Source organism: Alligator sinensis, unplaced genomic scaffold (genome assembly GCF_000455745.1).
Source record: "Alligator sinensis unplaced genomic scaffold, ASM45574v1 scaffold527_1, whole genome shotgun sequence".
Classification (NCBI taxonomy): Eukaryota; Metazoa; Chordata; order Crocodylia; family Alligatoridae; genus Alligator; species Alligator sinensis.
The window spans coordinates 1049280-1062397 of NW_005841958.1; the positions used below are offsets into that span (position 1 = coordinate 1049280).

General features: G+C 43.0%; 1 protein-coding gene across 5 annotated transcripts in view; it reads right to left on the reverse strand.

Annotated features, from left to right (window-relative positions):
* GRK5 (G protein-coupled receptor kinase 5) overlaps positions 1–13118 on the reverse strand; it is a 193131-nt gene that overhangs the window by 47952 nt on the left and 132061 nt on the right. The gene's annotated exons all lie outside the window — the stretch shown is intronic.

Here is a 13118-nt window from a genome sequence, read left to right on the forward strand (position 1 = left end):
GCTCGTCTGTACCTTCACCCTCTTCTTCATTTCCATGAATATGCAAAACACCCAGCTTGCCAACTTCCAGCAGCTCACAGACCACGTTTCAAACCCCATGAAAAATCTGCTATGCTGAACTGCATACAGGCTGATTTTGCATTCTTCAAAACAAAAGCAAATTCTACCAATGTTTTCTCGTCTTTGATGCTTCATTGCATTGTCTGAAACCCCCCCCCCCTTTTATTTTTAGCAAGAACCAAACTCAAAGAACAGAGAGGATGCATTTCAATTTATATAATATAAAAAGATGCCTGTGCATAGCTGTGGGCACCTTATATACAGCTGGTAGCAACACAAAGTCCCATCAGCATTAAAATAATCATTTCAAATAGGAATTCTGCCAACCGATCACATAAGAAATTTCTCCTAATCCTTCTGTCATTGTAGAAAACACACCGGAGGCCTTCTCCAAACACCCTAACGGGAAGTTTTTCACCGCGTGCCCAGCCAAGTAACCAAATTCAGGTAATTTTGGACCAATGAATAGTAAAGACCTAGTTTTTAGGCAAACTCTTGCACACTGGAAAGAAAAAGAGCTATTGTTATAACAAATGAATAGCATTTTATATTTTATGCATGGATCTTATTAGGACTCCTTTATATATTCCATAGGATTTTTTAGGCATCTTATTCCCTTAGGATCCTGTGAAAATCTTGTGTGTGTGCGTGCGTGCGTGTGAGTGTGTGTGTCACAGCCAAACTCTCAATATACTTGCCAGCAATTTAGCACTTCATAAAAGCCAGTTCTTCATTCATGACCATGACCACCAGATGGTGCTGAGTGGGAGGATCATAACACTTGATCACTCATTGCTGACCAGATGTTCTGGGAAGCTCACTCTTCATCTGTGGTATCCCAGGAAGTATTGTTGTAAATTGTAGTGTTTGAGAAAATGAGGAAGATGAGAAGAGAAGGGAAGAGGCATAAATAGGAGAGAATCTCCAGTTTAGTGAAAGCTGAATTAAATCTCTCTCTACTGCTACAACGTGAATATGCCCGATTGCAACGTGGAAGTGAGCACTCGGCTCTGCTCAAGCGTTTTTAATTAGAGCCATAGTTTACATGATTCCCTCCACAAGTTAAGCAGTGCAAGCTCAGTATTTAGCATTTAAATAAAATCGATAGAATATGCTGGATGCTTTTGCCCTTTGTAGGAGATTTCCTACGTCTCGCCAGGGGTCTGGATGACATTTCTTAGCTGGATGGAAATCCCACAGAGTCTCATCAGGACAACTCAAGCTCCACCGCAAGCTCTCTGGAGAGCAGCAGAAAGCACATTTTCATCTGAGCCTAAAGCAGACAGCCTTTACACTATTTCCAACACCTGCCAACACAGAGAACAAGAGACCAGGCCTGGGAAGTGATCCTGAGTAGAAGCAAGTGCTAAAAGGAGGATTACTGACATGATACGACTGTTTATAATCTGCACAAAGGAGTACTGAATAACCCCCTTACCTCGTACATCAAAGGAGCTCCAAGTGCATCGCATAGAAATGAAGCAGGCTCTTTGATATGCTGAGCTAGGTTTGCACTACTAGAGCTACTTAAAAGATCAGGAAACTGAGGTGTGTGCTAAAGTCAAATTTTACCAACTTGCTTGCCGACATCAATGGGAAATTGCTGGGGGCAGAGCAAACACCAGTGAACCAGGTTAATTTACAGGTGCCTCAATGCAGATTGGGGTGTCTAATTTTAGGCCCAAGTGACTGAGCTGAGGTACAAACAGAGAACCAGTTAAAAAAACCCCCAGAATCCTGGTTCCTGGTCCTACAGCTGCGGATCACATTCGCTGCGAACACATAGCAGAAATCCAAAGGCATTTAGGAGTCGTTATATAAGGTCTGAGTCAAAGCTGCTTGAAATTACCAGGAGCCCTTCTATTGAGTGGGGTTAAAACAGATATTAACTGACCCATTTGAATTACTATGTGGTTTAATCCCACTTAGCTCTAGCATATGCTACAACATTTTCCAGGAGAAGTCGAGTTCTGCTGGAAACATGCTGAATGCTTCCACTGTCAAAGCTCCTCTGCAGAGGCCAACACATCCTTTCTGCCAGCAGAAGTGCAGCCCCTTTGTTGGAGACTCCTGCTGCCACCCAGAAGCCAGCAGAAGGCACGTGCAGACATGCCCATGACTTCTGCCAGCTGCCATGGTCCCTTCAGCAGTGGGGACTTTCCCACGGTGTCCTTCATGCTCTAATGGTTCAGCTGCTGCAGTGTCACCGCAGAGAACAGCAAGAGATGCATGCACATATTAGCACTACCAGCTTTGCAAAGGTGGTGGCTAATGTCTGCTGCTATAACATTTGTTAACAGATAAAGGTCGGTGCCAACAGTGCCGGGGCCTCAGAACTCACGCTAAAGAGCTGCCACCATTTTAACTATGGTGTCTGATCCCTGGTTCAAGGGCCCCTGGTGTAGGCATCAGCTTCCTTGAATGACAGAGGCTTTGCTAGCAGAACCCTTCTGTTGGCAAAGCTGAGACTACACTGGGGATTTTGCCAGCACAGCTCTGTCAGCTATGGTGTGCGTCTTCTCATGCCCCCATCCAATCTAGCTATGTTGGCAAGACTCTGCAGTGTAGACAAGGGCAGTAGAGTTGAAAAATGTGTCAGCTGGTTATAGTTAGCTAAGACAGCAAGGAGGCAATAAACTAAACTGTATTTAAACGCTTCTGGCTTTTCATTAGGTGATCAATAGGTTTTAACCATAGGTTAGTTAATGAAACGTAGGAGGGGAAGGGATCGCCTGGGGTTACCAACTCCAGTCTACTGCTATCGCAGGCAAACAACTCATGCAATTCTTTGCACAAGCGGATCACACTTCAACTTAAAAGCAGTTAGTTCTTAACACACAAACTGGTTTAAGTGATCAGAAACTGGTTTAAACCTGTAACAGAACAGAAGCTCAGTGCACATAAACCAGTTTCAAAATGGCTGAAACTGGTTTAAGATAAACTTGGTTGAATGTAGTATCAGACTTAAATGATTTAGGTCAAACCAGTTTATGAAGCTTCTGTTCCAGATCCCTTCCTGGTTTAAGTTAAGTCAGGGTCATCCAGCATCCCATCATTTTGCAGCCCTGGACTGGACTGTCTGCTCCAGGGAGCAGGGCTGGCCTGCCCTTATGCTCCCTGGCTGGAGCAGTGCGGGCTGGTTGACAAAGGGGGGCAGGGGGGCAAGCCTGGCTGGGGATGCAGCCTAGTTTGCAAGGAGGGAGTGGGGGAGGGACTACCCCTCATCCCTGGCAAACCCCAGCTGGGGTCTGGGACTAGGAACTGGGGTTAAACAACCCTTCCCCTGCTCAAATTTACTGCTGGCTGCAACAGTGGACTACAAATCCCAGAGGCACCTGGAAGCAGGAAGAAGAAATGATGAGCAACCCTGCAGGGTCCTGCTGTTGTAAGTCTGGACTGCAAATCCCAGAGACCTCGAGGGCAGCAGGAAGAGGAAGTAAACACAGAGCCAGAAAGCTGTGCTCTAGCACCCCCCGGCTTCTGGCCTGAGCCACTGCAGGCATGTGGCTGCATTTCCTGAATCAAAGGTAAATATCACTTCTATTTCAATTTAATCTGTGCATTTTAGACTAACCTACAAAGACTATATCAATTCAGTCTCAGGATTTTTGACTGTCTGTACCTAGCTTTAATATGCAAGGCTACTCCAGAACCTCACTGCTTTGGTTAGATTTGCATCCAGCCTAAATTCATTCATGGCCAATTTATATCTATTTGTTCTTGTGCCAATATTGTCCATTATCTTAAATAGCTATTTTCTTTTCCTCATGTTTACCCTCCTGATTGCTTTGTGCTGAACAACCACTTACCCTCTCAGCCTTTATTCTCTTAGGCTAAGCAGGCCAACCTGTTCTAGGCTTTGTCCATACTCCCAGAAATTCAAGCAGCAGACCGATGCAGTCGTTACCAAGCTACCAGAACACATGCACTCTGGTGCTCCCAGAGCATGAAGCACACCCTGAGAAGTCACCACCTGAAGGGATCTGTGGCAGCCAGCAGAAGTCCAGACATGTGTGTATACAGGTGTCTTCTGCCAGCTGCTGGACACTGGCAGACCCATTACACTACTTCCCTAATGGAGCAAGGAAAATGTCTCCTCTTAAGCATCCTACTTCTATATCTTAGTCCCTGTGTCCCAAAGTCACTTTTTATAACACAGATTATTTTCCCACTATAAACAGAGCCAGGTAGCACATGATCCAAAGCAGATTTGAGAACACACACTGAAATCAAGTTCATATCTACACTGCAACATGTAGCTTCAACTCTTTACACTTTAAAAAAGTTAGAAGCACGATTTGAGCCTTAAGACACAAAGGGACTAAATCTGGGATAAAATGAAAGGAGTAGGTGGGGAAAAAAGAAACAACAACAGAATGTGGAAGCTATTTACAGGGTGAATTAACCATGCCTTCCCATCCCAAGTTCATGAGAGATCTAGACAATGCTTAAGTTTTCAAAACTACTCCTGACTGATCTTTGAATTGATCTTTTCTTTCCTCTGAACAAATCAACAGAAAACTAACACTATTAAGGTAGGTAAAGTCATCTAATAACACTAACTTTCTGAGCTTAACACTTAAAAGGAAACATATGGATGGACTGGAGCCCAGTATGCAACACACACCATTTTATGAGACTGTTTAGGCTTGCTGTAACAAAATAAGGTTTTTTCACATGCAGTTCATTTTCAAAGGTATAGTATCTCTATGAAAACAAGTTGTATAATTGTACAGCCCTTAAAACTGTTCAAAACCAGAGACTTTGGGCCAGAGGGACCATTCCAACTTTGTACAATTAGCACTGGCTACACTTCCTTATGGTCCCAAAGAGTCTTCTACATTATCGGGCAACATGAGTCACTAGGTTTTTCCTATGAGTCTATACTTTACAATCTCATACCCAATATGTTGAGAGGGTCATTAAAATAACTTCCACTTTGATTTTTCTTTGGCTCTTTGAATTCAATGCATACTCAGAACCACTGGATTAAAAATGTGCTGCTTTTTCTTTGGAGAACACGAAATATGTAGCAAAGCTCGTGAAAGCAAGATATATGCATATGGGTCACAGCCAGTGTTGCCAGGTGTACGATAAGTATCGTATTTATATGATAATTTCAGCCCTCGTACAATGTACAATAGATCATACTAAAAGCGTTCCAAATGTACGACAATTTTTTGTGTCATTTGACCCAGTTGTCAATCGCATTGAATTGGAATTTGACATGGACTAAAGTGAGGGTGAGTAATATTTGCCATTTATCTTTAACTGGAGACTTACAGTGAGCAATATAAAGTAACTGTATAACGATCACATAACTAAATCTCATTTTGTAATAATACTAAGAGTTTTATTTTAAATGCTATATACGGTCTTAAATCACTACAAAGTCAAAGGGGTTTTGTGCTTGCCTCATTTGTAAATTCCAGGCATATATCTAATACAGTAAATTGCAAAATAAAGTGCACAAGAATACAATACACAGACCTGAACTGCAAAACAAAGAAAAAAGAATAATCATAGTAAGAATTTCAGTTTAACCAATAGGAGAAAGAGTTAAAGAAAATGTCATAGTGGGCAGTGTCAAGTAGAGTGGCGCAGCATGTGATGATAACAGCAACATGATGTTACTTAAAGACGACTTCTTTACATACTTTTTTCCCCCAGTGTACGATAGTTTTTCAGAAAATACGATAATTTCATATTTAAGACCTGGCAACACTGGTCACCACAAGCGCAACCTTACAAGGGAAACATTTTGCTGAGTAAAGAAGAGAGTTGCCTCTTGTCTGGATGAGGAGCAATGCAAATGACTGGTGTGGCTTCTATGAGGAGGGGTCACTGGTACTACTTTAGCTTGGCTCTGTCAATACTACATGACGCTAAAAGCAGATTCAGTTTCCATCACATAGTGCGCTATCTTCCAGCATGTCTCCACAGTTGCAAATGGGGGGTGGGGAATGGGAGGCAAAAGCTCACTTTAATACATTAAATATTCTAAGACATTTATGCTTCTAATTTATCATTCCCAATGACTCTATGGGTACACAAAGCTGTTAAGTTTAGCCTAACAAAAATTACTTTCAGCAAGTTGCACCTTTTGACTATAGTCCAAAAGGAATCGACTTTTCCCAATTTTTTAACCAAAATAGCCTGTCCTTTTTATTATTCTGCTTTTGATCTGGAACTGAAAACCTTACTGTAAATAGTCTGCATGTAAAGCAACCTCTGAATTTCATAGTACATTCTGTTTTTAGTTTTAATTTTTCTAAAAAAAATAATTCTGCGAATCAGATTATCTATCATCTAAGAAACTGTAAACACGTTTTTCTTTAAGGTTAGGGACAGAAATTACACATAAACTGGTATAAGTGATCGGAAACCAATTCAAATCTGTAATACAACAGAAGTTCTGTGCACATAAACTGCTTTCAAAATGGCTGAAACAGGTTTAAGATAAACCTGGATGGATGTAGTATTAGACTTAACTGATTTAGGTTAAATTGGTTTATTGAACTTCTGTCCCAGATCTCCTCCAGATTCAAGGTACAGTAAAAGCTTTGTTATCCGGCACCCACGGGGAATGGAGGGTGCCGGATAACAAAATATGTCGGATAACTGAGTGGCCCAAACAGGCATCTTTGCCCGTTCGGGCTGCCGCCTGTCCTGCCGTGTCTGGGGTGTTGCTGCCCCTCCTGTTGCATCGCCACCCCACTGTGGGCACTTCCAATTTCACTCTTCCCTTACAAGACCTTACAAGCCGGCATGCTGGTTAACAGAGCATGCCGGCTTGTATGCTGCTGGATAACTCCGCTTTTACTATACCTCACAATCCCCCAGCATCCCAGGATGCTTTGCACCTCCCCTGCAAACCTCGCCACCCCCAATCTCAGGGTAGGTAGGCTAGCCTTGATCCAAGCTGCCTGCTCCAGCCAGCACGGAGGTGTGCTTTAGTGCCCCCTGGCTTCTGGCCTGGGCTACTGCATGTGACTGCATTCCAGAATCAAAAGTGAATGTCTGTTAATTTGCTTATTGGTTCAATCTACGCAGCTTAGACTAACCTGCGAAAATTGAATGGATTCAGCCTCGGGCTTTCTGACTGTCTATACTTAGCCTAAATGTGACGCAATCAGCATAAAAAGATAAATCTGCATTTAAGATCTAAGATTTTTTTTAATTAAAGATTTTTTTTGTTTCTTTTATTTCAAAAGAAAACAACACAACCGTCTCAGGTGGTTTTTCACTTTTCATGGCTTTTCAAATGGCTTGAAAATAGCACAGAAGTGACACAGTTATTCATGCTTTTTTTTTTTTATTTGTTTCCTTTCCATCAAAAACTGCATATAATGTTTTTCTTTGACAAAGTCACAGGGATCAGCATTTCAAGATATTTTTGTATCATTTTGCTGGAGGGGTAATTGCTGATTGTTACCCGGTCTTTTATTTACGAGGGTGCAGTGAATAATAAACAGCAGATGCACTCATGTTTAGGTTTGGATTTGGATGCAATGTCTGAGGCCTCGCTCTATAAACATCAAAATCTTAGTGGAAACCGGTGAAAGAGGTGAAAATAGCATTTGTCTTACTCCTCCTGCATTTTCTCAACAGTTGTCAGCTCTAGACTGCTTCTGCCATGAAAACGTCTGCCAGCAGCCAGCGTCTACCACAGCAAAGCTACCAGAGCATATTCAAATCAATGCAGCTTCTGGCATGGGTGGATCTAAGATCTTGAAATGGGGGGTGCAGATGATGCATCACACAACATGACACTTATTTTTCTCCAGCTAAAATGAAACTAGAAGCTTTACTAATATGCTAGGGGGCAGCACCATATTATTCAGTTTCAAAGCAAAAACAACTAGAACTATTAGAATGTGCACTAATTTGATAGCTGACATATAAAATTTAAAAAACCACAACAAACTAGGCAATCAATAGTCAAAATTTTCAAAAGATAGTGTCATCAGTCTTACAGTCATTATATGTAGATGGTCACCTCTTATTCAGATACATGAAACAAAATCTAACCTTCTTGGCTAAGTACAGACGGTCAAAAAGCCAGAGGCGCTACTTGACAGTGCCTGCAGTGCTTCACTGTCAATCATTTCTATACCTGAGTTAATATTACCACACCTGAGTTAAGCTTTTCAGCTAAAGCTAAAAGCAGTCTGCAAGGCAGTGAAATAGAAGAGACACATTACTAGGAATGGCTAACAGGCAGCAACATTGCAAAAGAAAGGACAGTTTAAATAGTGGAACATCAAGACCACTCAAAAGGATAAGGGTTGTTAATGCCTGTGGAGTGGAGAGAGATTAGCAGGAATCAGGGAGACGACAGTGATCCACGAAGTCAACTGACTCCCTTACCACTGCCTGCATAGAAATACTGCTGTCCCTGCCGGGGAGTTTTTTTCAGTTTGGGTGGAGCAGGAATCAAAGGGCAGTGAAATTGTACCACTGTATCCCCCCCGCCCAGGATCTGTCCCTGGCTTCTGGTACAGCCACAAAGTGCACCCTGGGAAGGCAGCTACTGTTGGAGGAATCATGGCAGAAGGCCTGGGCACGTCAACACAATGCCTACTGGCAACCACCAGGTTGTGAGGATATATCTTTCATTCTGGGAGACAGTGTTACTCTATCAGCACAAGATTTAAGTTCTGCCAGCAAAACTATCATGGAGACTAGGTCTCAGTTTGGACCACCTCTTGTTTGCAATAAAAACAATTATATACTGCTCAGTGTACGTGAACTACTCCTGGAAGGATGCATGTCCGCTGGGATTGAGATACCTGACCGTGAACATAGCAAATGGAAGTGCAATTTGATTCCAACTCAGATGAAAGTTTTCAAATTGATCCTCTGCTCCCTGTTATCTGTTATTTTAAATGTCATGTCGTATCTTTGTGCTCTAAAATCTACACCCTGCTTTTATGACAGCTCCATACATTTTGCTACAGGGTGCTTCCCTCGGCCATTCAACGACGATTATTTGTCCTCCTTCACTGAACTGAACAAGATACAAATAACCCTTTCATAAAAATATCATCTGTTTCATCATAATGTTTATACCATTGCTGTGATGAAAAGATATTTGTCATGGGATGTGAACCTGGTCAGTAAACATGGCAGCTTGTCATTCTTCAGACTGGTCAAAACTTTCAGAAATCATCCTAAGTATCTGCTGTCCCGAGCAAGGTATTTCAGCAGGGCGTGATATGCTATTATTTCTTTAAAACAGGGACGGATGCGATTTGCCCCTTTTCCTAAGCCAGGGGTGGGCAAAATGCAGCCCGCGGGCTGGACGGCACACCGGGCCATTCTATCCAGCCCGCAGGGCCCCTAAAAATGTAGAAAATTAATATTTATCTGCCCCTGGCTACTTGTCATGTGGTCCTCGATGTCTTGCTAAAACTCAGTAAGTGGCCCTCCGCCCAAAATAATTTCCTGCCCCTGTCCTAAGCTGTGGAAATTTTAATGCAGATACTGTAAGCTGGAACATGCCTGAAAGTTTCTGAAGGCTAAAGAAGACCAATAATTAGCAAAACCTTGGATTTTAAGCTTGTTCTGCAAGTTATTTCCTATTAAATTATGGATTGGCTCTAACCTCTTTAAAATTCGGTGGCTATAACCCCTGCCTTCATTTTAAGATAATTGTAAGAAGCTATTAAACTACTTTATGGAATAGGAGAGCTAAAACAATAATGGCCTCCACCCAAACAGGCACATAGCACCACCCAAACGAAAGGGGCACACAAGACCTATGAGGGGCTACAAGTTTTGGTGGCTTTTGTTTTGTGCAGGTTTGTGTGTCTGGCTAAAAACTGAAGGCAGCAAGCCACTGACAAGGCCGTAGAGTAGATCATCCAGTTTTGGACAGCACCCTTGAAGAAAAAGATAGACAAATCAGGGAGAGTCTAGACGAGAGCAGCAAGAATGATAAGAGGTTTAGCAACCATGACCTGTGCGGAAAGACTGAAGATTTGGGTTTGTTTATTCTAGAAAAGGGAACTCTTTAACAAATAAAGGGCTGTTATAAAAAGAAGGAAAGTACAAGAAAGAGGCAGTTTAACTTGCTACAAAGAAGATTTAGGTTGCCCATTAAGTCTACCTATAATGGTAATAAAACACTGGGGCAGGCTATCTAGGGAGGCAGTAGAATTTCCTTCAATAGAGACTTTTAAGAAAGGGCTAGATCCATGGTGGCCAAACCATGATTTGCCGGCACGGTACTTGTGGCTCTTTGGAAACTGGCTGGAGCCCCACCCACTTGTCCCCATGGTGGCTCCGGGGCACAGCGCAGCCCAGTACCTTCTGCTGCTCCAGCTTTCCCCGAGTGTGCCCCGAGCCCACCTTCCTTCCTCCTCCTCTCCCTCTGGGACTGCTGGCTCAGGCACCGGGCTGCCGAAACGGGGACTGCAGCTGCACTGCTTACCCTGGGGTCCACTCCCCATGGGGAAAGCCGGAGTGGCTCAGTGGTGCAGTGGGTGGTAAGGGGTGGCGGTCACCTCCACTCTGGGTGTACCGCCCCCCCTTGCTCTTGAACTTCAGTGGAGGATTGGATGTGGTTCCCCGGGTGAGTAACTCTGGCCACCCCTGGGCTAGGTGTTCATTTGGGAATGGTTTGCATACACTTGATCCTGCCTCAGTGCAGGGGCTTTGAACTACATGAGCTCTTGAGGTCCTTTCCAGCTCTCCATTTTCATGATTCTAAGGAAATACTGATGAAAGTATTCCTTGAATGGCTTGGTGAAAAGGTTGAGACAGTCTTTTGTGGTAAGGGCTGGCCAAAACACATGAGCAAAGAAATTATCTCCTGTTGATTCCATCTGCATTCAAAGAAACAAGACTTAGTACAGCCTGCAGATGAACAGGATTGCATCACAGACACTTATCTTCCTCAGTGGTTTTTCCTCTAAATGGAAGGCCCTGAACTTTGGCTAACTGCTCATGTCAAAAAAGGGCTAATATTAATCTGGGTCAGCCTGACTTTTTAACCAATGCAACAATTGCTTAGTTAGAAGGAGAAATAATAATACTTTGCATTTATATATTACATCTTATTTAAGGGCCCTATAATACTTAAGATACCTTACATAAGCTATACCATGATTAGATAAGTGCTCTTATTATGAATTTTTACAGATAGGCAAACTGAGGAGTAGAGGCCCCGTCCTCAGGGGATGCTGAACACGTACAGTTGTAATGGAAATCAGAGAAGTCCCACTGAAATAACTGGCACCGTAGGTATTCAACGCTGCTGAAAAATCAGGCTATAGTTGGTTTGCCATCAACACATAGCAAGTTACGGACAGCACACAGATTAGAAGCCGTGAATGCAAGCTACCACCCAATACCGACGCCTATCCAGTGGATGTTACTTCTCAAAGAACCCTAAACTGTGAAAGTTCAAATGGAAACAAAACTTGACAAACTGGAAAGAGAATATTTTTTACTACTAGGGTGGACTTTATGCACGATCTCCAGTCATAAATATGATTGAATTGCTGGCAAATTTCTGTCATATAGTAATGATGTGATTTTGAATCATTACGAGTTATTTTAAGTGTCAGCTGCACAAAACAAATAAAGTTCAGCATATGTTATACTTCAATTTCTGAAAACATTCCACAATGAACTCGTCTCAAATTAATTAAAAATGGTTCAGTCAATGGACAAAAGTTCAAGCCCTAACTTTTCCTGAGCTGTTTCCAGATTCAAGCACTCGTATCTTAATGTGTGTATTTTCAGATGTGGGCAGTCAACATTCCACATATAAAATATTTGCAAATCTCTACATGGATTAAATATGAGAAGAGGTATGAATGCCCTGAAAGCAATCATTTAAAATTAAAAGCAGAGCTCCAACAGCATGACATGATCAGAACAGTCACATGCAAGAGAACCTGGAAAGACTAAGTTGGCCGAAATGCTACGCAGCTGCATTTGATCTTGCTTTGTATATTTGTGACCCCTCATAAGCACTGAAAAGCAATATTTTGTATCCATGATAGCAAGCGTGTGGTGTGCAATCCTAGTTCTGCCGCTGTTGTGTACAACCTAAATCCACTTCCAGATGGTGGTGGAAGGTTCAGCCAATGGAGGATGTGGTTAATGATGCTTAGTAGTGCTACGGATTGTCCCCAGCTGACCATAACAATGAGGGATCTTGAAATATGGGTGGGACTGGAAAAACTAGTGTTAGAGAGTAGAGTTAGTGTGAACATTTCTTGCTATATGCATGAATGCAAAGTGGCTGCAGCAAGCATTAGGGTTCATAACAGTGTAGCAGGGAGAAAGACTAGTAGCCAAATCTGTATGAAGTAAGGGAGGAATAAAAAGGAGCAGATGCACTTTGTTGAAAGAAAGGTACAAATTGTGCTTATCTGTGCTACCAGCGCCAGCCTGCTGTTTGCCCGTAGAAAAATATTTAATTTTATTCTAAAAAATTAACATCTACAACATTCATTAATTTGATTAAAAAATATATTTTTCTGCTAATTTATGTGTGTTTGTATAGTACACGCAGAGGTGATTGCACAACAGCTTAAAATGAAGTCTTACTCTTGTATACTGGCGGAGGCATGGAGGGTGGGTATAGATTTGTGGGGAGCTCTGGGTATGTGGGGGAGGGTAGATAGGTTTGGGGGTGTGGGGTGAGGGAGCATGTGGGTGTGTGTGGATATGGGGTTTGCTGGGGGCTGTGGGGGGGGAGTGTGGCTCGGGTGTGTGTATGCGGGTCTGTGTGTATAGCAGTACAAGGGGGGTGCATGTGTATGTTGGGGGGCGCTTGTGGGACTCGTCCAAACACACACACACACACACACACACACCACACACACACACACACACACACACACACACACACACTCTCCCTTTGTCTCCCTCACTATACACACACACACACGAACAACACGCCCCTAGAGGCTGGTGTGGCACAGCGACTGCCCGCAGGCCGCGGTGGGTTGGGGGTGGTGAGCAGCGACCACCCAGAAGCGCTACCGGCAGTGTTAGCGGTGCTTCTGTCAGGGGGTGCATGTGCACCTGCATGCACCCCC